The sequence below is a fragment of the Eschrichtius robustus genome, chromosome 11 (genome assembly GCF_028021215.1).
Source record: "Eschrichtius robustus isolate mEscRob2 chromosome 11, mEscRob2.pri, whole genome shotgun sequence".
NCBI classification, from domain to species: domain Eukaryota; kingdom Metazoa; phylum Chordata; class Mammalia; order Artiodactyla; family Eschrichtiidae; genus Eschrichtius; species Eschrichtius robustus.
The window spans coordinates 16,306,581-16,332,457 of NC_090834.1; positions in this window are offsets into that span (position 1 = coordinate 16,306,581).

The window sequence follows — 25,877 nt, forward strand, 5'->3', positions numbered from 1 at the left end:
CTATTTTTCATCTAGGATTGAGAATCACTGGCCAAAAGTATTTCTTAAATATTTAATGCTAATCATTGAGGATTGCCTTCAGAATGCAAATTATATTGTGAATCCCTGAATTGGAGAAGTAAAACAATTTACATTTAAGTAGCCCTTTCAGTTTACAAAGCACTTACGCAGTGTGTGATTATATTTGCTCCTCTGAGGTAGGTAGGCACAATTGCTATTATCACGCTCATTTTACAGATGAGAATCTAGGGAAGGAGGTCGAGAAACCTTGTAAAGAGAGATGATGTTCCAGCCAAGTGATGGAGAAGATCCTGCATCCCCTTGGCCAGTCGTCCAGGGGATTAAAGGAACACAGCTGAGAAAAGCTAGTGGTTGGTATTTGGTAAAAGAGAGGGAGAAAGCAAAGAATACTGAGTACAAGTGGGTAGGAACAGAGACAGAGGCAGGAGGATAAAAGATGACAATCGATATGTGTGGATGGAGACAGAGCTGGCTAGAACAGATAGCTCAATAAATAAAATAGAAAATGCACAAAGTGGTTTTAGTGGATGGAGAGCTATCTTTAGAATCAGCTGAGGAACCCCGGCTTCTATCAAGGGCCAGAAAGGTGGGACAGAGAAAAGTCAAAGTTTTCCTAGAGAATCTACGTTGGTGAGGAAGATGGAGTTAAGACCAGAAGCCAAAAGGAATATACCAGGATCCCGAAGAGAAAGGACCTGGCTTTTCCAGGGACATAAAGGAGTGAGAAGGTGGCAGCATGGTGAGAGTCAGAAGAAAGGAGGGGCCTCAGAACACAGGCAGGGGGTGTGTTGAGAGCAGGGTCTGAGGGAGGCTTAGCAAAGTTCTCCGAGGAGTGGGAAGCTGGACTAGGGCGGCACATTACTGGGCATCCTTGGTACCCTGAAGCCCCTGTGCTTGCCCCAGATTCAGCTGCGCAACCTCACTGCAGGGGTGAGAGAGACAGGGGGGCACAGCAGAGGGATGCCTGGGCTCCCTTAACTGGGAGGTGGGGTCATGCCCACAGGTCTGAGCCCCTCGGTAGGGTACACAGACTGAAGTTCCCGGGGAAGTGACAGGTAAATCACTAGTTCCTCCATAACGCAATAGGCATGGTCCTCTTGGGCAACATCTCCGCCCCACCCCGTCTGCCCTGCCAGACTCGGGTCTCTAACAATAAATAGGCAGCCGGGCTGACGTGTCCTCCCTCACCACCTTCCGGTCTTATCTTCTTTTTAACGAATTCTGAATCATAATGAAAATTTTCCTTGGATGTACTGTATGCCTGACAATCAAATCACTACTAAATCAATTCTTTGCAATCAATGTTTTTCTAATGAATTTTGCATTTCTAATGGCAGGACCTGACAGTATCTGTTATTTTCTCTCTTGCCCTTGGCTCCCTCTCCTGCCTCCTTGTTTGAAGCAAATGGCAGTAGAGGTTGCAGGAGCCAAATGGCGGGTCTGCTGCAGTTTTTCTTTCTCAGCAACCCCCTCTGTCTCTCCTGGTCCTTTTCCACAGTGTCCCTTACTGGGAAACCTAATGGGGTGTTTCTGGAGTGATTACAATGATTTAAATAGCCCTGCTAACAAAGTTTGTCAGGAAAAACACCACAGCCCATCAGGGCTTCTTCTACACCTACTACATCCTGGACAAGGAAGGCGTGGAGAAGACATGCTGGGGAAATGGAAGGGGGTCTCAACCCTCCACCCCCATACCACTCCCCCAACTCTCCTGAGCACCCCCTGCCTCCACGGACCCCCCCCCCAGTGAGCACAGAGGTGGTGTTGGATTAGGCACAAAGTAACTTTTCATTTCAGACATTCTGTGGGATTTCCTCGCAAAAGAACATACCTATTAATAACATAAACATTGCGGAGGAGTCAGGACAATGACTCCCAGGCCAGGGCTGGTTCCTAAAGCCCAGATTCCTAAATCGATAAATGAATGAATGAATGAATGAATGAATGAATGAATGAATGAATGAAAGAGGATAATAAGGACCTAGAGGCTAGTGTTCTAGAATTTACCCATTGTAGTAGACCCAATAATACTCCACCCCCCTAAGCCCTGGAACCTGTGAATATGGAATTAATCAGCTGACCTTAAGATAAGGCGAGTAGCCTGAATTATCCAGGCAGGCCCAGTGTAGTTACAGGAGCCTTAAAAGTGGAAGAGAGAGGCAGAAGAGGAGGTCAGAGTGATTCCATGTGAAAAGGACTCAGCCTGCATTCCTGGCTCTGAAGATGGAGGAAGCCAAGGAATGCAGGTGGCCTCCAGGACCTGGAAAAGGCAAAGAAATGGATTCTTCCCTAGAGTCTCCAGAAGGGAACACAGTCTGGCCAACATTTTGGTCTTAACTAGTGAGATCTCTTTTGGACTTCTGACCTCCAGAACTGTAAGATTATAAAAGTGTGTTGTTTCAAGCTACTGAGTTTGTAGTAACTTGTTACAGCAGAAATAGGAAACTAATACAGAAGTACGTGTGCTTCTCAGGTGTCCTGAATCTAGCTGATGTGATGGAGGGAAGCTTGAGGTACACTATAATGGATTTTAATAGAGCATGAAAGTGCTGTCTTTAACAAATGTATGTGCAAAACACAGTAAGAGCTCAGGAAAGGGGCATGGCAGGTGTGGGGAGCATCTGAGCAACTCATTGATAAACTCAGTTCATTCGCTGATGGGTCTTGAGGCAGCCAAGCCATTCCTGTCTTCTGGGCCCATCACTGTCCTAAGGAAGGGAGAGTGTCCTTCTCCCCCCTATAGAGCATCCTCTGCTTCTGCGTCCACTCCCACCCTGGTTAAGAGCAAAGTCTTTGCAGCGAGTCAGGCTGCAGTTTGAATCCTGGCTCTGGCACTTACCAGCTGGGTGACCACGGGTAATTTGCTTAATCATCTTGAGCCTCATTTCTCCGTCTTTAAAGGTGTGTAATGACTAACCTCTGAGGGTTGTTGTGAAGATGCCGCGTGTCAAGAGCTTAGTATACAGCGTGAAGCAAAAGCTCAATAATTTTATGTCATAACACCATATCATCATGACAGCCTGCCCTAAGGTTTCTCATATGACACCTCCTCCATCCTTGTTCCCAGCTGATGACTTTGCTTCCTAGTTCATTGAGAAAATTGAAGCAATGAAAAGAGGTCTTCCACAGACTTCTACCACCGCATCTACCCACCTACAAGCATCTGCTCACTCCTTCTCTGCCTTTCCCATATGCTACATGGATGAACAGTCCATACTCCTAGCTAAAGCCAGCTCTTATACTTGTGTGTACATGAGAGCCCTTTCCTTCTCCCCTCCAACAATTCTTCCCTCTCTTATACTTCGTCAGATTTTATCTCTGTACTGGACCATTCCCATCTGCACATAAATATACTCTTCTCCAAGATGAAGAAAATCCTCTCTTGATCCCACCTCTCTTTTAGTGCCTATACCTTTGTTTCTTATTGCATCAAAACTCCTAAGAAGAGTTGGTGCCACCCAGGAAGGCCTTTCACCCACTACTGCACTGAAACTGCTCTTGTCAAGGCAAATGATGACTTCTTATCGCTAAGTCCAGTAGACAGGTCAAGCAAGATGCAGACTGAACACTACTGCTGACACTCTGATTCAGGTGCTCACACCTTCTGCCTTGAATTCCCACATATGACAGTCTCTGGGTTTTTCCTCCTATCTCGCTGCTGATTCTTCCTCACTCCCTTTGCTTTCTCATCCCTTCTCCTAGGTCTCTTAATGTTGGGCTTATTGTGAACCCAGGGCTCACTCCTTGGTCCTCTTCTCAATATACTCATTTCCTTGGTGATCTCACCTTGTCATGTGACTTGAAATACTGGCTATATACTGATAACACCAAAGTTTACCTCTCTCCCAACCTTGAGACTTGCATATCCAATGAGCCTACTCTGACCTATTAAGAAGTATAAAATCTCCCCACGGGCTTCCGTGGTGGCGCAGTGGTTGAGAATCTGCCTGCCAATGCAGGGGATACGGGTTCGAGCCCTGGTCTGGGAAAATCCCACATGCCGCGGAGCAACTGGGCCCGTGAGCCACAATTACTGAGCCTGCGCGTCTGGAGCCTGTGCTCCGCAACAAGAGAGGCCACGATAGTGAGAGGCCCGCGCACCGCGATGAAGAGTGGCCCCCACTTGCCGCAACTAGAGAAAGCCCTCGCACAGAAGCGAAGACCCAACACAGCCATAAATAAATTAAAAAAAAAAAAATCTCCCCACATTTGCTTAAATTCTGATAGACTTCGCAGATTCAACGTGCCCCAAACAGAACTCCTGACCTCTCCTCCCTTCCAGTTCCAAATCTGCTCTATCTACAGCCTTCTCTATCTCAGCTGATGATGACTACAATCTTCCAGTTGCTTAGGTCAAAACACCTGCCAGGAAATACTCTACTTTTGGCTTTTCTTTTTAATTAATTAATTTATTTATTTTTGGCTGCGTTGGGTCTTTGTTGCTGTGCGCAGGCTTTCTCTCTAGTTGCGGCGAGCGGGGGCTACTCTTCATTGCGGTGCACGGGCTTCTCATTGCAGTGGCTTCTCTTGTTGCGGAGCACGGGCTCTAGAGTGCAGGCTCAGTAGTTGTGGCGCACGGGCTTAGTTGCTCCACGGCATGTGGGATCTTCCCAGACCAGGGCCCGAACCCGTGTCCCCTGCACTGGCAGGCGGATTCTTAACCACTGCGCCACCAGGGAAGTCCCTACTTTTGAATTTTCTTTTAAAAAATATATGGAATCTGACCAGTTCTCATACCTCCACTGCTCCTACTCATCTCACACCTTGAGTCACTCCAGTAGCCTCAACAGGTTTCTCTGATTCTGCTCTTCCCCCTGTGCCCCATATGGAAACCAGAATGATCCTTTTAGAGGCGACGAAAGATCATGGCGTCCCTCTGCTCAAAAGCCGGCAGCGGCTCCCTATTCCTCTCAGAATTAAAGCTGAAATCACTACAATGACCCCACCCAACCCCCTTTCCTTATATTCTGTTACCCTTACTGTACCTTACGCTGATCTAGCAACACCGACCACTTTGCTGCTCCCCAAGTCCTGCCCTGTGGTCTTTGCTCTAGTTATTCCCTCATCTGAAAAAACTCTTTTTCTAGGTATTTGCTTGGCTAACTCTTCCATTTCCTCCAAGTCTTTGTTTCAACCTTCTCAATGAGACCAGAATCACCACTTACTTGAAAATTGCAAAACCTCACGACACCTGCAGTCCCCATTGCCTTCTAACATATTGATTTATTAAAAAAACATGTCTATTGTTTGTTTGCCTCTGTCTGCTAGAACGTAAACCCTATCAAAGGAGAATTAACATCTGTCCTCTGATGTATGCCCAGCATCTAGAACACACACATCAGGCACATGTAGTCTCTTTGTACTTGTTGAATGAATTTGCCAGGATGACTCTCTGAATATTCTATACAAATCTTTCCTTTTTATTTCTTATTATCTTTTGCCAGGGCTGGGAGTGGTTGGAGACAGTGAGTGTTCACACACAGTGTTTCTCTCAATGTTTTTTTCCCCACCGACCATCATCCTTTATGGATCAGCTGATACACCCGATTCAGGTATTTTATCTCCATTCAGTGTATGCTCTTCCCCCAACTGGGTGTTCACTGCCTTAAAATTAGGGGCAGCCTTGGTAATAGAACTGCTTGAAAATCTTACAAGTGCGCATCTGATGTCCACCCCATGGAATAAATAGTCAGTGTCTTTCCTTTGATGCTCACAACCAAATAGGTTTATGGAACTTCAATCCAAGGCTGGGGCCCTGATGGAAATCTTATTGTCACCACCTGTTTGCAACCCAAACACACTGGGAACTCCTTAAATGCAAGGATGCTGTCTTATTTCCAGACCCACACATGGCTGGTACACAGTAAGTGCTTGTTATTGGATGAATGCATGCTTGGCTGACTGTCAATGACAACTGACCTGGTGAGTGGAGGTTGGAAACTTGGTAGGACCTTTTCACTTTCAGGAGGTCAAATCCATTAATCTAATCTTGAGTGTTTTTTTTTTTTTTTCCTTCATGTGATGGGTTATGTCTTGATCCCACTTAGCTCATCTTAATCCCAAGGTACACAAGGACAGTCCTGAAAGAAAGTGAGAAAAGGCAAGCAAAAGAACAGAAGTGAGGCTCTAGGCCTCCTTATTCTAGAAGATCAGGCCCACCTAAGAGAACCTCCCTTTTGATGAACCTCAAGTCAATTGATTAGTGATCTAATCTCAAGGGCAGTATCCCACGCCTTAGGGGAGGGAAGGGTACAGGGGGTATGCATCAGGCGTGGGCCTCTAGGGAGCTGTCTTAGAATTCTGCATGCTGCACCGAGGCTCGGAGGACTTGAGTGACTTGTCCAAGGCCCCATGGTTGTAAACAGCAGAGATGGAGTAAAATCTGGCTCCTAAGAGCCCATGGCAGCTGTGCTGCTGCAGGAGCAATGGGTGAAAGTGTTGAGATTTGGGAGTGTAGACCTTGAACCCTTTCCCTTTTCGGCAGGTAACGGGAATAGAGGGAACTTCAATCACTGCAGACAGGGCATGATGGACAATAGGGGCAAATCATAGAAACCCAGAGGCTGGACATGTTCTGGGCCACATTAAATGATACTGTAGAGGTTTAAGTTATAGAATCATGAACTGTCAGGGCTTATAGGGCACCCAGAGAACTAGCTAATCCAAAGTTTCAGGAATTGTGTCCCATGGAACCCTAGTTCCAAGATGTCAATAATCATCCTAGGGAGAAAGGAATCCATGGTTTAAAAAGTTTGGAGAACTTTGGGTTAAAGATATAAAAGATCTTGCTTCAATGAAGGACTTTGGGTGCCTTTCAGATGTTAATATGCTTCAGGAACCCATAAGAGGAGGAAAGTGTATTTGGCTCCAGAACCTTCCTGGTTGTGTGTAAAGGGGAACAAACCGTATCATAGATCAAGGTTTGGGAGAGGATGCATTAGTCTAGCTAGTTAGTGGCAGCAGTGGGCTGGGTGACCTCTCAGGTGCTCTCTGAGCCCCAGAGGCAGATCAGTGGTTTGGGATGGGAATAGGTTCTGCTGTGGGTGAAGGCATGCTGTTTCCTACTGAGGAAATGCAGGTGGTCAGGTCCTGGGAGTGAGAATGGTTCCCCTTTTTAAACACGGCCAGGAGCAGGGCTTCCAACCCTAGGGAAGGAAGAAGCTTGTCCCTCCTCCGCTAGTGGGTAAAGGAAAGGGAACTGGGCCTGTTGGTTTAATGGGAAGACACCTGCTTGGAGATTAGCAGGAGATCAGGTTCTCTGGGGAGGACTGGAGAAGCAGAAGCCTGGGATGACCCAGCCAACTCGAAATGGCTCAGGGTGCTGCCTTTTCTTCTGTTTGTTCTGTTTTGCTATATTTGTTTTGTCTTGTTTTCCTAATCACAGGCTTCTAGGTTTCAGGGGAGAAAACGGATGAGGATGGGGAGGCATCTGAGGCTCTGGGAATCCATCCCCGGGTGTTGCTGGGGACCTGTGGAGGGGCCTGCAGGGGGCGGGGAGACTGGGCCATCGTCTGCCTGGGGGAGCAGGGAGCAGTTTTCCCACTCCTGCGTTGGGGTGGGGGTGTTTTCTGTTGCTTCCCAGAAGAGCCCTGGGAAAGGGAAAGGGGAATCAATCTGAATATTCAGCTCCATAAACACTGCCATAAAAATCACATCCATTTGCAGAGGAAGGCTCAGCGCTAAGGTGCCAAAACAATGATGTGCATTTATAGCATCAGACCCCGATCAATCTCCTCGCGGGGCCAGGAAGCTGCCTCCTCGGTAGGATCAGTTCCCAGCTTCTGTCTGGGAGGAGCTGGCCCTGACCCTCAGGAGCCTCTGTCCCCTTCCTTGTCCCCAGCCAGCTCACTGCATCCCTGTAACCCCCTCACCAGAGGGGAGACCCTACAGGACATGGGTTAGGAACATGTGGTGGGGGGCTGATGTGATATAGAGAGAAAACTGGGTGCAGAAAGAAAAATGCACCTTGGGGTCCAGTGGACTTGGACTTTTTCTGCTTCCTAGCTCTGTGACCTTGGGTAAGTCACTTACCCCTCTTAAGCTTTCCTCTTCTGTAAACTATAGAATTTGGCCGGCCGGCCGACCTCAATGGGTTATTGAGAGAGTTAAATAACCCAAGACTGTGAGGTTTCTTGGCAAACTGTGTTTGAACAGGAAGAGGCATTTGAGGTCAACCAGCACAGCCCCTTATCTTGTAGATCCGGAAACTGAGGCTTAAAGAGATGGAACCTCTTGGTTCAAGGCCACCCTGGGAGAAAGTGGTAAAGTCATTATTATTACTAATTCTGAGCCAAGGCCCAAAGCAAAGTGGGATCTGAGATAGCATTTCCTTAGCACAAAACCTCTGCTGTAGCCACCAGGACAGCTGACCCCTCCCACCCATCTCCCATATTCTGGGTTAGTAATTCAACTGATGCCTCCCTCCAGTGCATTCTCGCTGGGGCCCGGGCCAGGCCAAGGCCGCCTTCCTGCTGAAATAATGCTGGCAGCTGTCTGCGAGGCAGAGGCGTGAGGGGAAAGTGAGCCATTTTCCTTGGACCTCCCGAAATGTCACCCTTGGACCCAGGTGTGAAGCTTCTGTTCCCAGGAGAGCTTGGTGCCTCTGGTAATGAAATCTCACTTCTGATCTCCCTCTGAGTCTCCCTGGCACCAGGCCTTTCCTGGTGCTCGCTCATGGCTTGGGGGCCAAGACCTAAGCCTGCTCTGTGAGGCTCAGTGCTCATTGGGAAGGGACCTCCTCCTTCCTTGGGGGAGCTCAGCACTCCGGGCCTCTGGGGTGAGGCTTTGTCTGTCTGTCCCAGTGGGGTGGGGCTCAAAGGGTTTGTGGACCAAGGAGGGTTGGAAGGGCCCTCTACAGAGTATGAAATCCTCTTGATGCACCATTTCTTACACTCCTTACATAAAAGGGAAAAAAATTGATCAGCTCCCCGGAGGGTAAGGAAGGAGGAAGACTTCCTGGAAAGTCCAAGAATCTTAGAGTTGAAAGGGACCTCAAATCGAATCTTGGACAGTCTTTTACCAGGTACAGAGGGTCCCATCCACAGCACCCAGCCTGCTTGACAGTCCAATGATCAGGGACTCTCACATCTCACAGTCCTCCCATACCACGTGGGCAGCAGTTCTGGTTGTTAGAAGTTCTTGCACCATTGAAATAAGCCTTCTGGTAACTTCCACACTTCCCTTCTGGTGTGTCTTTTGGAGTCACAGCATAGTAATATGTCATCATTTGTGGAGACTTGACTTTGTGCCTTTCTCTGAAGATCTGTGTTAGCTTTTGGGTTAAATGAGTTAAGAACCATTATACCTATTTTATAGATGAGATAACTGGGTACAGAGAACTCAAGAAACTTGCCCTAGCTCGCTCACCTGGTAAATGGCAGAGCCCAGGTTAATTTGAACCCAGAGAGCACTGGCTCCTGAGCTGGCCTTTTTAACCTCTACACTGTCAGGCAAATCTTGACTCCTCTCTCCTCAGCCTGTCTCATGTTTGAAGCTAGCTGTCATTTGTTCTGGGTGAAACACTCCCAAAGTTTCTGTCGCTGCTTCTAGACTCCTTGGTATCCTAGTCGCTCTCCACTGCCCCTTTTAAAATGAGCTAGTAAGAGCATAGCCCGATGATCCAGATGGGTTCCATCAGGGTAAACTACGCAGGGGCTTTCGTTTCTCCTGTTTAATTGTGCACTTTTTAGATTTCTTTCCCTTCCTAGCAGCTGTATCACCATATTGAGCTTGTGGTCAGCTCAGACCCCAAGATCTTTTTCTCATGGCTCTCTGCCAAGCCAGAGCTCCTTTATCTTAGACTTGTGCAATTGATTCTTTGAACCTCAATGTAAGACTTAACACTCCTGGATTTCATCTGTGTGGTTTTGGCTTGTGTTCTAGCCTACTTAGTCAGATTCTGGGTCTGCCATGCAATTAATTTCCCTAAATTTCGCCATATACAAATTAGGTAATCATCTTTTCTCAAACTTCATGTATGCCATTGATAAAAACATTGAATGAGACAGAAGATGGGTCTTGGACTTCTTCTCTGGAGAGAGATCTTCTACTCAGGAACCTTGAAATGGAGACATTGTAATTTTTGGCTTCACAATTCCATATTAATCCTACATTGAATGCTTACGATATTTCAGGCAAAGTACTAGGCACTAAAGAAACAGTGGTCGAGTCAAAAATCCTTGCTTTCACAAAGCACCTTGTGGCATTGGGGTGATGAGCACATAGATGAATAATAATAACATCTAAGTAGTCCATCTAGAAGCACACAGGTGGGAAGCCAGCCTAGGGGCACCTCACTCAGCTTGGTATACTTGAGTTAGGACTTAAAGAAGGAGATGGACTTACCAGGATTGGAGTGCTGGGAGGGGGTGGAGATGAGCCCCAAGGGGGTACTTTTTATTGCATAATGTAGCCACTGGGGTGACATCAATCTTTTTACTCAGTCATCCTTTCTATGTAGTGACTCATTCTTCAACTTCATTTCCTCTAAATTTAGAATGATAGCCCCCAGTTCAGTAGTACCTGCGGGAGTGTGTGTGTGTGTGTGTGTGTGTAGGTGTGGAGAGTGATGGAGATGAGAGCTGGAGGGGAAGAGAAGAAAAGGAAAGGGGTCAAAGTTTCCTCTTCTGAATGGAGGGAAGGGGGAGTCAGATGCAGAAGAGGTTAGAGAGAGGGCAGTGTGGTCTGGGCCTGTACTTTGGGAGAATTTGCTGGGTGATGCTGCACTTCCCCCCAAAGTGGAGAGATGGAGAAACTGAGCTGGGGTAGACGGGTGGGTGGAGTATGGGGGAGGCTGGATATTTTCACACTCAGCCCAAATGAGCTTTTATCCATGGCTTCCTTGCTTAATTTGAGTGTTTCAAGTCCCAGGTCATCAGACACACTTTTATTTCTAAAAGACACTGAAGTCACTCCAAAGACAACTGAAGATGACTTTTGGATTGCCTGGGCCACAGCTCCTTTGACTTCTTCTGGCACTCGTGCCTCCGTTTCCTGTGGGGCGATTGTTACTCCAGGCTACCACAGATCGCGTCTGGACCAAGAAGGAAACTGGATGGGAAGGCAAGGCAGCAGTTTTTACCCCCTAGCTCTGAAACCTCAGCTGGGTGTTAGAGCTCTCTAATTCATGCCAAAGGTTGCTCCTTGCAATTTCTCTTTTCCTCCCCTTTCCCCTGCTTTCCTCCCCTACTGGGAGAGGAAAAGCAGCCATGCTTATAGAAAGATTGATTAGTTAAGCAAGTCAATTATATCTCTTGCCGAGAGCAACTGTATATTAAGTAATGCAGCAAAACTGATTCTCTGTACAGATCCATTTTGTTGAACAGCTGTTCCAGAGGCCCAGAAAGAGAAGACGAAGGTTAAAATCCAGTAATAGTCTTCACTCCCCATCTCACCCCACCCTATCATGCCTGGCCCTCCAGGGGCTTCATTTAGTATGAAATGGAATAAGGCTGGGTAATGAGCATGCTGGCGGCCTGCTCCATTTTGCGGGAAAACTCTCCCATCATGCCATGGGCTCCTGGGCCTCCATCAGCTCTGGCCCTTCTGCCCTCCTGCCACGGGGGAGTTGACTGATGCCTGCTCAGAAGCTTGCCTCCTCCCAGCCCAGTCCAGCAGCTCTGACAAGGTGGAAAGACTTCTAGTTGTAGACTCTGGAGACCTGGGTTCAAGTACAATTATTGAATGTCTGATCTTGGCTAAGTATTTTACCCTTTATGAGCCTTAATTTTCTCATTAGTAAAATGTAACAAAATCTAAATGAGATAATGCGTATGGATGAAATTTGGGGTCTATACCCATTAGGTTGGATATTATTACACTGAGCAAAGAGGAGAGGATGAGGGGAAAGCAGCTGGGCAGGACCACCAGCTGGTTCAGCCAGAAGCACTGAAAAAGACCTTTGCACCTTTGCATGCCACTTGTAATCAGTCTATACTTCCTTTTTCTTTTTCTTTTTTCTTTTTAACTGAAGTATAGTTGATTTACAATGTTGTGTTAGTTTCTGGTGTACAGCAAAGTGATTCAGTTTTTTATAGATATGTATATTCTTTTTCATATTCTTTTCTATTCTGATTTATTACAGTATATTGAATATAGTTCCCTGTGCTATACAGTAGGAACTTGTTGTTTATTTTATGTACAGTAGTGTGTATCTGCTAATCCCAAACTCCTAATTTATCCCTCCCCCACCCCCTTTCCCCTTTGGAAACCATATGTTTGTTTTCTATGTCTGCGAGTCTGGTTTTTTTTGTAAATATGTTCATTTGTATCATATTTTAGATTCCACATATAAGCGATATCATATGATATTTGTCTTTGTCTGACTTACTTCACTTAGTATGATAATCTCTAGGTCCATCTATGTTGTTGCAAATGGCATTATTTCATTCTTTTTAATGGCTAAGTAGTATTCCATTGTGTGTGAGTATGTGTGTGTGTGTGTATACATATATATATACCACATCTTCTTTATCCATTCATCTGTTGATGGACATTTAGTTTGCTTCCATGTCTTAGCCATTGTAAATAGTGCTGCTATGAACATTGGGGTCCATGTATCTTTTCCAGATATGTGCCCAGAAGTGGGATTGCTGGATCATATGGCAACTCTATTTTTAGTTTTTTAAGGAACCTCCATACTGTTCTCCAGAGTGGCTATACTAATTTACATTCCCACCGACAGTGTAGGAGGATTCCCTTTTTTCCACACCCTCTCCAGCATTTATTATTTGTAGATTTTTAATGATGGTCACTCTGACCGGTGTGAGGTGATACCTCATTATAGTTTTGATTTGCATTTCTCTAATAGTTAGCGACGTTGAGCATCTTTTCATGTGCCTATTGGCCATCTTTATGTTTTCTTTGGAGAAATGTTTATTTAGATCTTCTGCCCATTTTTGATTGGGTTGTTCATTTGTTTGTTATTGAGTTGTATGAGTTGCAGTTCTTTTTTCTTAATCACTGAAGCAAATGGGTAGGCTTTGTTCCTACCCAGTTATGCCAACTGGGTGGGCGTGTACTGGTTTCTAAACCTCTATCTTGTAAGACTGCCCTTAGTGTTTATTTTAATCTAGTATCCTTTGTATACAAAATGTGATGTGCAGGAATCCCTCTCCCACCCCACTGCCAAAGGCCGTGGCCCTGGCTGGAAGCAGCTAGCTCTTTTGTCCCAGTAGTTGCTCAGACAACAAGGCAGATCCTGGGTGAGCAGCAGAAAGGCATCTGGTGGTACTTGCTTTGTCCAGTCCTGGAGTTGCCCACAAGAGGGTGGGGGCTTGGGCTAATGACCACCTCCTTCTTTCTGCTTATTTTTGTGAGGGACTCAGCCAAATAATGAGGTTCAAGTTTCTACACTAGGTCAAATCTTTTGTTCTTGTCAGAGGACATCTTTTACCTGTCTTCTGCCTCTAGAGGGTACACCGACTGGCTTGTTCTCTTACCTGAAATTCTATCATTGTTTCTTCATCCTTCCGATAGAGGTTTTTCTCCTAAGTAAGGAGAGGAGATGCTTATATGTTATCATTTACACACACCTCACTGTGAGTGAGTCTACCAGACCTCCTCTTAGAGGGGTACCGTGTTGGAAGAGCTTTTGGGGTCACATAGACCCTTATGGGACAACTGAGACTCAGAGAAGGGGATAACCTAGGTGATCAGGTCCACAGCTGCCAGAACTCAATCTCCTGAGTCCTGGTTGTGCTTCTTCCATTGGGCAGCCCTGCCTGCTCCCAGACAGTTGGTTTGGAAAGAAGGGGGCAAGGGCAGGCTGGCTGAGTGCAGCCCTGGCTGTGCTGAGGGGATCATGTGTTCACCCCGCTCTTGGGCACAGCAATGTTCTAAGTGGCGTCATAGTGGTCACTGGTTTCCAGGGCCAGTGGCTTTTCCTGCAGCCTGATGGGCCCTTGGTGTCCAGGGCCAGGGCTCAAATCCAGGTCAGACCCAGGTAGCTGGGTTCCTCTCAGCTTTCAGGGTGCAGGGACTTCAGCTCCTCTGATTTCTGAGCAGTTTTACAGTTTCATTTTCTAACCCTCAGGTCGCATGTAGGCAGTTAGCGTAGCAATGGCTGTTTCCCCAGCCTGCTTGCCTCTGCCACATTTATAAATAGGGATCTGGGAGGGTGTGCACAGAGGGGTGGGTAGTGATGCTGATGGTGACCTGCATGGGCATCCAGCCTTGGAAACTGGGTCCTCGGCTGGCAGGGGGCTCTGAGCAGGGACAGGCAAGGTGGACACCACAGACATTTCAGGGACCTCTGATGGCCCAGTCTGGGTACCACTTCTCATAGAATGCCAGAACCAGAAGGGGTCTTACAGGTCAGTGAGTCCAGCAGCCTGTCTGAAGCTTTAATCCCTTTGCCAACCCTCCTGCCAAGCCATCTCCAGTCTTCAGTAGAACCTATTTTGCTGCAGCCCAGTCTGGAGAGGAAGGAGAGCATGATCCTGGCCTCTCCTTGTCCGTGTGTCTTGCCCTGGAGTAGACTCAGGACTGGATGCTTGTTCAAATTAGGACCTGATTGGGTTAGGGTATCGGGTTCAACCTCTGGTACTTCTTTTCCCTTCCCTTTTATCATAGCCCAGGAGAAAAATACCCAAGTGACCTATTAGATTTTCTTCCTACTTCCCAGTTTCTTGTCCCTCCAGGCATCTCCTGAGTGCCTGCAAGGAAAGAGATAGAAAAAAAAGAGGGTTCTTTAAGCACATACATTCTACATCTTCTTTCCTTCATGAGGGTGGGGATGCAGGTCACCAGAGAGAGAGGGTGAGGGGGAAGATGGGGGCAACCTTTCCTACAGCTGCAGCCCAGAGACCCAGCTGACCAGAATGTCAGTGAAGAAGTGGGTTAGGAGCCATCTAGTTCAAGCCCCTTGTTTTACAGATGAGAAAACAAGGCCAAGGAGGGGAAGAGACCTTCCCAAGAGACACAGTGAACGCGTGGTGTGGCAGGGATGGGATCTGCCAGGGGTATCTATGGCTGAGTATGGGCACTGCCCACAAATCACCCTGGAAGTGGGGGAAAGGGGGACACAGTTCTCTCCTTTTGCTATTATTCAGTGAGATTCCCAGCTCCAGGAGGTAGCAACAGCCTCTTAGCAATCACAGGAAGCTGTCACCTACAGTGCAACCATGGAATCTTGGAAGCATCTCCTCCCGCTTTCTGAACCAGAAATACATCCCCTACCCACGTCCTGATGCCCAAGATTCCACCATTTGAATGTTATTCCTTTAGTTTAATGTGTTTGTTCTTTAAAAGGCACCCCATAGGTGTGAATGACTTAACAGAGCCTTTCCTGAGTGCTTTTAGCTGGGGAATGAATAGAGGGCACTTGGAACCAGGTAGAGTAAGAGGGAAACCTGGGACTGAAGAAAGAGAGAGAAAGGGAGACAGCAAGGGAAGAGGGCTGGCCCCCACTTTACAGTGTTCTCTGGGCCACTGAGCCTAGAGTTGGGATGTGCTGGCTGGAGTGGTGGTGTGAGGGAGGTGGTGCGTGGACCTGAGGGGACCATCCAGGGGAGTGTTTGCCATTACAGCCCAATCTGGGCCATCATAACAGGAATTACTAGAGCAAATGTATTGGCCCCAGTGATTGATTAGACCTCCCACATGTGTCCTCCTTGAAGACTCCACTTTCTCTGCAGGATCTCTCCTCCAGCCTTTACTATGTGATTAACTCCCTGGCTAGCCTGTGCCCCACCCTCTGCTGCTTGAAGTGTGAGCGAACGTTCTATCACCAGGTATGACGTGTCCCCTAACTGACTGTAAGATCTTGGGGACAAGGACAGGTCTAAGGTAGCATATAAAACAAGTAGGGCGGGCAGTGGTTCCAGGGCCTCTCCTGCCCATTGAGATTCCCCTGGTGTGCCCTGCGTGCTTCCTCGCCTCGGCAAAGTTAGCCAGAACTGGGGTGATGTCACAGGCAGGCTATGGGAGGGATGACGTTTGCTCTTTCTTGTACCTCTCCAGCCACGCATGCAGTTATGCAGGCTGACTGTGTAACCGTGGGGAGCAGGAGCGATACAGACGTGTGGGTTTAGGCTGGATTTCACGATTCACCCTCTGTGTCTGAGGGACCTTCCCAAAGGGTGTGGGGGATGGAGTGCCCACTATCCCCTCAACTCTGAGCAAAGGACAGCCTCCCTGGGGGTCCTCAGATGACTTTGTCATGCGTCTCAGCATCCCAGGTGGTAATCCAAGGTATCTTCTCAATATCTAGCCCAAGTCTCTGCTGCTTCACTTACGATCCCCCGTTCATAGTGTCCCAAGAAAGAGGAGTTCTGTGGCAGGGAGTTTCAGGAATGTCTTTGAAAATAGTGTCCCCTCCCAGCTCTAAGGGCTTTGGCATGCAAGTTCTGACTTGCCCTGGATTGTCCCCTAGTATTTGGATATTGGAATATCCAGTTGGATTGAAGAGGCAGATTGTCCCATAACCAGTTCCAAAGAGTTGTGGAGGTTTTCTGAGTTCCTGCCAAGTCCTGGCAAATGAACGTTTCTGCTTGTGTGTGCCCATCTCCTCCAGCACTGGCAGGTAGCAGTAGTCTCTGTGAGATAGTGGTGGGGGGCTGGAGGGAGAGGCCCCAGGTATGCCCCAGATCCAGATGCTAGTAAATTGGCTGCCAGAGCCCCACAGGGATGTGGGGGATGAGGCCCCACGACCTGATCTGATCTTTTTTTTCATGATGAACCTGGGAGAAAGAGAAACAGGGAGAAAGACAGAGAGGGGAGAGGAGAGAACTGCAGCAAATGATGACCCCTTTTTATAGCATACTCTCAGAGACCTGTCAGCTGGAGCACATTCTGTGGAGGCTGATGGAGATGGGGTGAAGGTAAAAGCCGAGACTCGTGAGAAATGGTTGAAGGAAATGAAGATGTCTGGTCTGTAGACCCAAGGACTCGCAGCAGCATTATGACTGTCTCCCAGGGGCTACTGTGAGCAAGAGGGGACACCTTGTTCTCTGCATCCCTAAGGGTAAAAATAGGACATGTGTAGATGCTTCAGGAAGATAGCCTGGGGCCCAACGGAAGGAAAAGGTTTCTCCAGCTGGCACTGACCAAGGGAAACGTTGGTTCCCTAGGGAAGTGGTGAGTTCCTGGTCGCTGGAGGAAGGCCATCAAGCAGAGGCCGGGGAATCTCTTTTTTTTTTCTTTTTTTTTTAAAAATTATTTTTTATTTATTTTATTTTTGGCTGCATTTGGTCTTCGTTGCTGCGCACGGGCTTTCTCTTTCTCTAGCTGAGGCAAGCGCGGGCTACTCTTTGTTGCGGTGCACAGGCTTCTCGTTGCGATGGCTTCTCTTGTTGCGGAGCACGGGCTCTAGGTGCGTGGGCTTCAGTAGTTGTGGCGCATGGGCTCAGTAGTTGTGGTGCAGGGGCTTAGTTGCTCCACCGCATGTGGGATCTTCCCAGACCAGCGCTTGAACCCCTGTCCCCTGCATTGGCAGGCAGATTCTTAACCACTGAGCCACCAGGGAAGCCCTGGGGAATCTCTTACAAGAGGAGGGAGGGAGAGTGAGAGACAGGTGGAGTCCCTGTGGGGAAGACTCCAACTTGAGTTGAGGAGTTGGGTTAGATGACTTTGGAGGTTCCTTCCAACTATAAACTTCTCTGTTTTGAGGAGACTTGGGTCACAGAGGGTTTAGCTTTCAGGTTGGGCTGGGGCTCCTCCAGCCACTCGGGCCCTGCTCTGTAGTACGAGGGAGCTAGCAGATTCCCAAAGGCTCCCGGACAGAAGCAGGGGGAAAGTCTCAGGCAGATGAATGTTCCTTGTGTGAGAGGCAGAGCACCGTGGGGCAGAATCACCATGGTTGAGGGCTTTAACCGAGTGGGGTTTGGGACTAGGAGAATTCCACCAGACCTGCCCTTGCAACGCACAACCTATTGAATTATTCAGGTGCATTCACTTGCTGGGGTCTGGGAAGCAAGCAGGTGTCCATGGAAAGTTTAGAAACTATTTGTAGTGAAAAAATTAGTCAAGTCAGAGAGATCTAGTTTCTAATATTGGCTCTGCCAAATCCTGGAGGGATGACTTTTGACAAATTACTTTCACTCTGGGAGTTGCTGATTTTTCTCATCTGTGAAATGGGGATAATGATTTTTAGCTCACGGAGTTGGACCGAAGGCTAAATTAAGCCATGCTTGTCAGACACAGTGTTGAGGCCTGATTGGACTCAATGAAAGGTAGTTCTACCTCCACAGGATTGGGGCTTTCTCATCAGCTCCCTTGACTGTCCCCTCGTAGGTCTCATTTGCACTGATGTCCCTGGTGTCAGTGGCCTGGTCACAGGTACCCAGTTTGTGTGAGACGCAGAGCCCTGGGAGCAGTTGCTGACCTATGGCTAGTTGGAGATGGACAGGCCTAGAGAAGCTCAGGACAGGACCTGCTCTCTGCAGATGTGCTGCAGAAAAGCACGGGTGATCAGTGGAGGGAGAATCCAGATGCTGGGCGAGGGCAGGAAGTGGGAGTGAATGGAGGCTCTCACTGCAGTGCCACGTGGGTTGGAACAAGGACAAAACAAAAGGCTGTGCACGTTAGCAACCGTTACTAGGCACCACCATTACTAGGTAGCACCATTACCAGCCATCTGCATTACTAGGCACCACCATTACCAGGCAGCACTATTAACAGGCAGCACCATTACCAGCCACCTGCATTACTAGGCACCACCATTACCAGGCAGCACCATTACCAGGCACCTCCATTACCAGCCATCTCCATTACTAGGCAGCACCATTACCAGGCAGAACCATTAACAGGCAGCACCATTACTAGTCATCTCCATTACTAGGTACCACCATTACCAGGCAGCGCCATTACTAGCCATCTCCATTACTAGGCACCACCATTACCAGGAAGCACCATTACTAGCCATCTCCATTACTAGGTACCACCATTACCAGGCAGCACCATTACTGGGCACCTCCATTACCAGGCACTGCCATTTACTAGGCAGAGCTGGAGTCCTCATGACACTAATGGGCACGTACCTGCAGCCTAAAAACATGCTCCCCTGCTCTAGACCTAAACTTTGTTGATGCAGCAGGTGATATGCTGCTTAGCTACAGCTCTCCAGAAATTACTGGCTCATCATGGCACTGTGTCCCCTGCTCAACATTGGGCAGCTTGGAAAGAGACGGGTACTCCAAAGCAGTGGCAGGGGAAGATGATTGAAATAGAGGTGATCCGGAAAGTCACAAAGAAGATTTTTGGTAGCTGTCTTGCTATAGCCATCATTTCACTTCTATAATTGAGCTCCCTTGGATTCTATACCTTTGGGTGATTGGTATACATGCCCACATCTGCTCTGTAGGCCCTCAAGAAACTTTCCCATCCTCTCCTCGAGTATCATGTCTGTCAAAATCCAGAATAATGGTGAACAGATTGGATAAGGCGAAACTCCTGAGGCCAATGTGCTGCTCTAGAGATTTCATAAATGAGCAGGACACAAGCAACAAATGCAAAGGCTTGGGCCACAGAGCTGGGTAGAAGCCTTTCTGAGATAGGATGAACCCTCTCAGTGGTACTCACTGCCCTACGTTCACTTCTCCCTCTTTGTAGGCTTTGGTTTTTTCAGCATCGGCTGTATATGGGCTGTTGAACAAATATTTGTTGATTACAAAAATGAAATAATGTGTTTTTTCCATCTACTCTGGGTAAGGCACTTGCTTGGTACCGTGTTTTCTGTCATTTAGTCCTTACAGAAGCTGAGAAGCAGATATTATTATCCCATGTTACAGAGGAGGCATTGAGACTGGAGACATCTCAGAGTCAAATAGTGTGGCTCCAAGTTCATGCCTCTTCATCACCTCATCCCGACTCTTGCTTCCTGTCTCCAATACCTTACTCCTAAGCTGAAAGGGCAAGACTTCTTCGAAGTTTCTGGTAGGTCCTGAATTCCCATGAAAGAAGTCACCTCATTGCCTCCTTTTAGGGAAGCCCTGGATTAAGGGTCAGCTGTGGGTGCTCCATCTTCTAAGTCACTGTGTGCTCTGTTGGGCGTGGTTCTCTCTAGGCTGGTGGAAGATTGGCCTCCCTGAGTGGTCTCCTTCCTTTGGAGCAGTGGTTCTTTGAGCTGGACTCTTGACCAACATGTAGAACCTGGTGGACCTTCAACGTGGCATGAATGCAGTCCCCATGCCAAAGTCTTCTTGGAGTCTTGCTGAGACTCCATCAAAATATTGAGAACATCTTCTTTAATAATTCACCCTCTCTGGCTAAATATAGATTATGCATCGCTTTTGCTATGGGTAATATCTGCCATGCACAAATTCTATGTTTATGAAAGAATGTTTGTTTGTTTTTCAACTTTTTATTATTTAAACACACATAGGTGGAAAAAAGAGTATAATGAAACTTTGTGGACCATAATTCAGCCTTAACAATTACCAATATATGGCCATTAAGAAACTTTACTCCCCACTTCTCCCTGCACCCTGGTAGACATTGTATTATTTCATATGTAAATGCTTCCGTTATGTATTTGTAAGAGTTTAGGACTCTTTTCTTCTCTAAATATAGCCACATGCCATTTTACCACTTGAAAATTAGGACTTTATTTAAAGCTTTATTATTTTTAGTTTTTATGAAAGTAATATATTCTCATCAAAAATATTCAGACAGTACAAAAATGTATAAAGGAGAAAATGAAAATTACTCATAAACCAACACCCAGACATAACTACTGTTAGCATTTTGGCATATATAGTTATATATGTTTAGCACATATTCTTTATACAGGTCTACACATATAAAATCATGCTACAGATGACGTTTATCATCTTGTTTTATTTTATTTTTTTTGGTAAGCACTAAGAAAATTGAAGCTGAAAATATATACAGAGAAGTGCACACATTATACGTATAGTTCAATGAATTTTCACTGGTATGTAACCAACTGATGTTCAGATCAAGAAATAGACTATCGCCTGCACCTCAAAACCTCTCCATGCCTCTTTTAGTCACTAACCGTACCAAACACAGCTACTATTCTGACTTTCATCACTAGATAGGAGTTTTGCCTGCTTTTGAATTTTTTACAAATAGAATCATACAGTATATGCTTTTTCGTGTGACTTTTGTTCCACATTATATTTGTAAGGTACATTCATGCTGTTGTATGTAGTATTAGTTCGTCCATTTTCTTTGTTGCCTAGCATTCCACTGTGTGACTATATTACAAATTATTTACACATTTTACTATCGATAGGTACTCCCCCCCAACACCCCCGACCCCAGTGTGTTGTTATCAGTAATGTCTTTTGATACATTTATGTATGCATTTCTATTAGGGAACAGACTTGTGGGTAAACCAATTTACACCTGCACCAACAGTCTGCGAGAATTTCATTTGCTCCATATCCTTGCTGACACTTCATTATTATCAATGCTTTAAAATGTTCTATTCTGTTGCGTGTGTAGTAGTAACTCATTGTGGTTTTATTTTGTTTTTCCTTAATGACTAATGAAATCGAGTGCTTTTTGATATGCTTCTTGGACACATAGATATCCTTTTTTGGTGAAATACCTGTTCATTTGTTTCCCATTTATCTATTGGATTTTCTGTGTTTTTTAGAATTGATTGTAGGAGTCATTTGTATATTCTGGATATGAGGGGTTTTTTTGACAAGTATTTATTGAAAAAATCTTCTCCCACTATGTGAGTTGCCTTTTCACTCTTTTAAGGTATCATTTGATAAACAGAAGCTTTAAATTTTACCTTGGTCCCATTATCAATATTTTCCTTTATGGTTAGTATATTTTGTGCCCAATTTAAGAAACATTTACCTACTTCAAGATCATTAATATATTTTCCTACGTTCTAGAAGTTTTATTGTTTAACCTTTCACTTTTTAATTTATAATACATCTGGAACTGATTTTTGTGTATGGTGTGAGGTAGGGGTCAATATTTTTTTCCCCATATAAATATCCAATAATTGAGCTCCACTTATTGAAAAGACTGTTCATTGCCCGCTATTCCATTTATCACCTTTGCTAGAAGTGAAGCATGTATCAGACTGTTTTTGTATTCTCTATTCTGTTCTATTGTACATTTGATCACCTTGTGCCAACTCAACAGTTTCTTAATTACTGGTGCTTAATGATATACTTAATATCTGGTAGTTTAGGTCCTCCAAATTTGTTACTCTTCTTCAATATTGTCTTTGCTCTTTTTATGCTTTGCATTTTCATGTAAGTTTTAGAATCCGTTTATCCATCTCTACAAAATACAAAACACGCTGAGATTTTGATTAGGGTGGCATTGAATTTTACATCATTTTGGGGAGGATTGACTTTTTGTTACAGTATTTTATTTACAATATTGAATCTTCCAATCCATAAATATGTAATATCTCCCACTCATTTAAGTTTTCTTTAATTTATCTTAATAAAGTGTGTAGGTTTTTTTTTTTTCCTAGAAGTCTTGCACATCTTTTGTTGGATTTATTTCTAGGTATTTTATGTGTTTGATGCTATTGAAAATATTATTTTGAAAACGCTATCTTTAAAAAATATTTCCTAATAGTTTGGTTGTATATAAAAATTCAATTCATTTTTGCATGTTGAACTGTAACCTTGCTTGACTTGGCTAAATTAATTTTTTAACTCTGTCAGTTTATCGGCATATTCTTTTGGATTTTCAAATACGCAATCACATCCCTTGCAAAATGACTTTATTTTCAAACATTATATACTTTTTTTCCTTTTCCTTATTGCATTGGGTAGGACCTATGATATAATGTTGTATTGGAGGGTGACAGTGGACATCATTGCCTCATTCCTGATATCAGGGGTAAGTCTTTCAATATTTATCATTAAGAATGGTGTTTGTTCCAAGTTTTTTATAGTTATCCTTAATCCTTTATAAAATTAAGGAGTTTTCCTTCTGTGGCTAATTTGTTAAGCTTTCTTTTTCTAATTTTGAAAATGAATGAGTGTTGAATTTTATTAAATGACTTTTCTACATCTATTGAGGAGATCATGTAATTTTTTCTCCTTTATTCTGTTAATTGGTGAATTACTATCAATTGCATTGATTGCTTTTCAAATAGTAAACAAACTTTACTTTCCTGGAATAAGCCCAGGTTGATTGTGATATATTGTTCTCTTTGTATATCATTGGATCCCATTTGCTGATAATTTGTTTAGAATTTTTGAATTTACATTCATGAGAAAGATTGATCTGAAGTTTTTCTTATTGTAATGTTATTATCAGGTTTTGGTATCAAGATTATACTGGTCGAGGCCTTTGGCTCTATCATGCAATATTTAATGAGATTTCTATTCTCAGCTGAATTCTGATAGCTGATTCACAGACAATACGATTAAAAAAAAAAAAAAGATTATACTGGTCTCATAATATAAGTTGGGAGTTGTAAAGTTTTTCTAGTCTCTGGAAAAAATTGTGTAGATTTCTTTCTTAAATGTATGATAAAATTCACTGGAGAAATCATCTGTACCTGAAGTTTTCTTTAAGTGTGATATCTGCAGGTTTTTGTAGATGATCTTTATCAGGTTGAGGAAGTTCTCTTTAATTCTTAGTTTTCTGAGAGTTTTTACAAGAAATGACATTGAATTTTGTCAAATGCTTTTCTGCATCTATTGAGATGGTTATATCGTTTGTCTTTTTTGGTCTGTTTATTCAACGAATAACATTGATTTTAAAATGTTAGATCAATTTTGCATTCCTGGTCATGATATATTATCTTTTTATATATTGTTGTATTAGATTTGCCTAAGATGTCTGCTATTATTTGTATTAATTGAGTCCTTGTTACAATCCCATTTTATCACGTGTTGGGTTTAGCTGTAACTATCTGCTTTGCCATTTTAGTGGTATCTTAAGGGCTTATAGTATGTATTTTAAACTTATTGTAATCTAACTTTAGAAGAGGAAAGAGAGAGGGGAGAGAGAGAGAGGGAGAGAGAGAAAGGGAGAGAGAAAACTGATTTGAGGAAACTACCTGAGGCCAGGGAGAGAAACACCTGAAAAAATTCTATGGAACAATCAATCTCTGGCATTCACATAGGATTGAGAATAGTGCCCATTCCGACTATCCAGAATGGAAACCATAATTCATGGAGCCTCAGGGACAGAAACTAGAAGGATTTTGCCTCAGTAGTGGTGAAAATTAACCCTAGATTAAATGTTTCTCTGGTCCTACATAATAAATCCTAAAGCCAAACTTCAGAAAGGTCAATCTGCTTCCAAATAACTTGACTGTATCCCAGGACAAAGCTAAGGAGTATTTATAGGAATACAAATATTTCAGCACATAATGGGATAAAATTATAATGCTTGGCATCCAATAAAAAATCATCAGATCTGTGAAGAAGCAGGAAAAGTATACCTATAATAAGGAGAATTTTCAACCAATCAAAACTGATCCAAATGGTAGAGTTAGTGGACAAGGGCATGAAAACAGTTATTATAATTGTATTCCATAGGCTCAAAAAGCTAGAGGAAAATTTAGCTCTACTGTGCATAAGTAGAGACATAAAAGAAAGAAAAAGACCCAATTTGAATTTCTAAAGATGAAAAAACTGCCATGTTTCAGATGAAAAAGATACTAAATGGGATCATGGTAATCTAGACATTGTACAGGAAAAAATTAGTACATTTGAAGACAAAGCAGTGGAAAGTATTCAAAAAGAAACATAAAAATAAAGACTGAAAAATAATAAGAGAGAATTATTGAGCTGTGGTATGAGTGAACTCTGGTCACCTTGGACTCCCCGGACTCTTGAATTTATTTCCTCAATTCAAGGAGACCACTGAGTTCCACTTGGGTTTCTCCTCCTTGTACCAGAGCCTGAAAACTTTCTGCAGGCAGTAAGTTGGAGCAGTAACAGGGCTCACTCCTCCCTTACTTCCCATCTCTCAAGGATCATTCTTCTTTGTATCCTGATGTCCAAAGCCTTAAGAATCATTGTTTTATAAATTTTGTTCAAGTTTTTTGGTTATTTTAGGTGTGAAGGTATATCTGTTACCTGTTACTCCAAAAGGATATTGAGTGTATTGTTTTTGTGTATTTTTAATTAGTTTAATACAGTTTTAATTAGTTTAGGTTTATTAAGTGTGTATTTCAAATCATATCCTTTATATTTTTGTGTACTCATTCTACTAGTTATTGAGAAAAACGTAAGAAATTCTTTATTTCTCCTTTCTCCAAATTTTGCTTTTTACATTTTGAAGTCATGTTATGAGGTACATACATATAAAGAATTTTTATGTCTTCCTGGTAGATTGATCTTTTTGCCATGAGGAAATGTCTTTCTTTATCTCTGGTAATTCTTCTTGCCTTAAAAGTCTACTTTGTCTGATATAAATATAGCCATACTAGCTTTCCTTTGGTTAGTGTTAGCATGGTATATCTTTTTCTATTCTTTTACCCTTTCTTTGGTCTTATACTTAAGATGCATTGCTTATAAGCAGCATATAGTTGTTTTCCTTCATCATAGTTGTTGGAAAGCAATATGAATATTTTCATGTTTCTGCCTGGTTAAAGTTTTTTAAGTCTTTCTAAGCAAAGAAAGAATGTCTCTTTCCCCCAGTCACATTTGCTCCTCACATTCTAAGGGTGATAAACCTGGAGCTGCTTTTATTCTTTATAATGGAGCCATCTGTTCCCATTCAAAGGGTAAGTAAATATATCAACCCCAGAGCCAAGTACTTGAATTCCAGAGTAGAGACTTGGTCATATCTCTTCCCTGAGAAAATAGTTTGCATTAGAAAGGTTCCTCTCCCTCTCTCAGGACGAAGGCGGGAGGGGAGCCTTATGGCTGTTCCTATATAAACTCTCAGATTCATAATTTTTGAATTCCTCTCCTCTGTGTACCCTTTGCATGTACAGTCCTAACCATCTG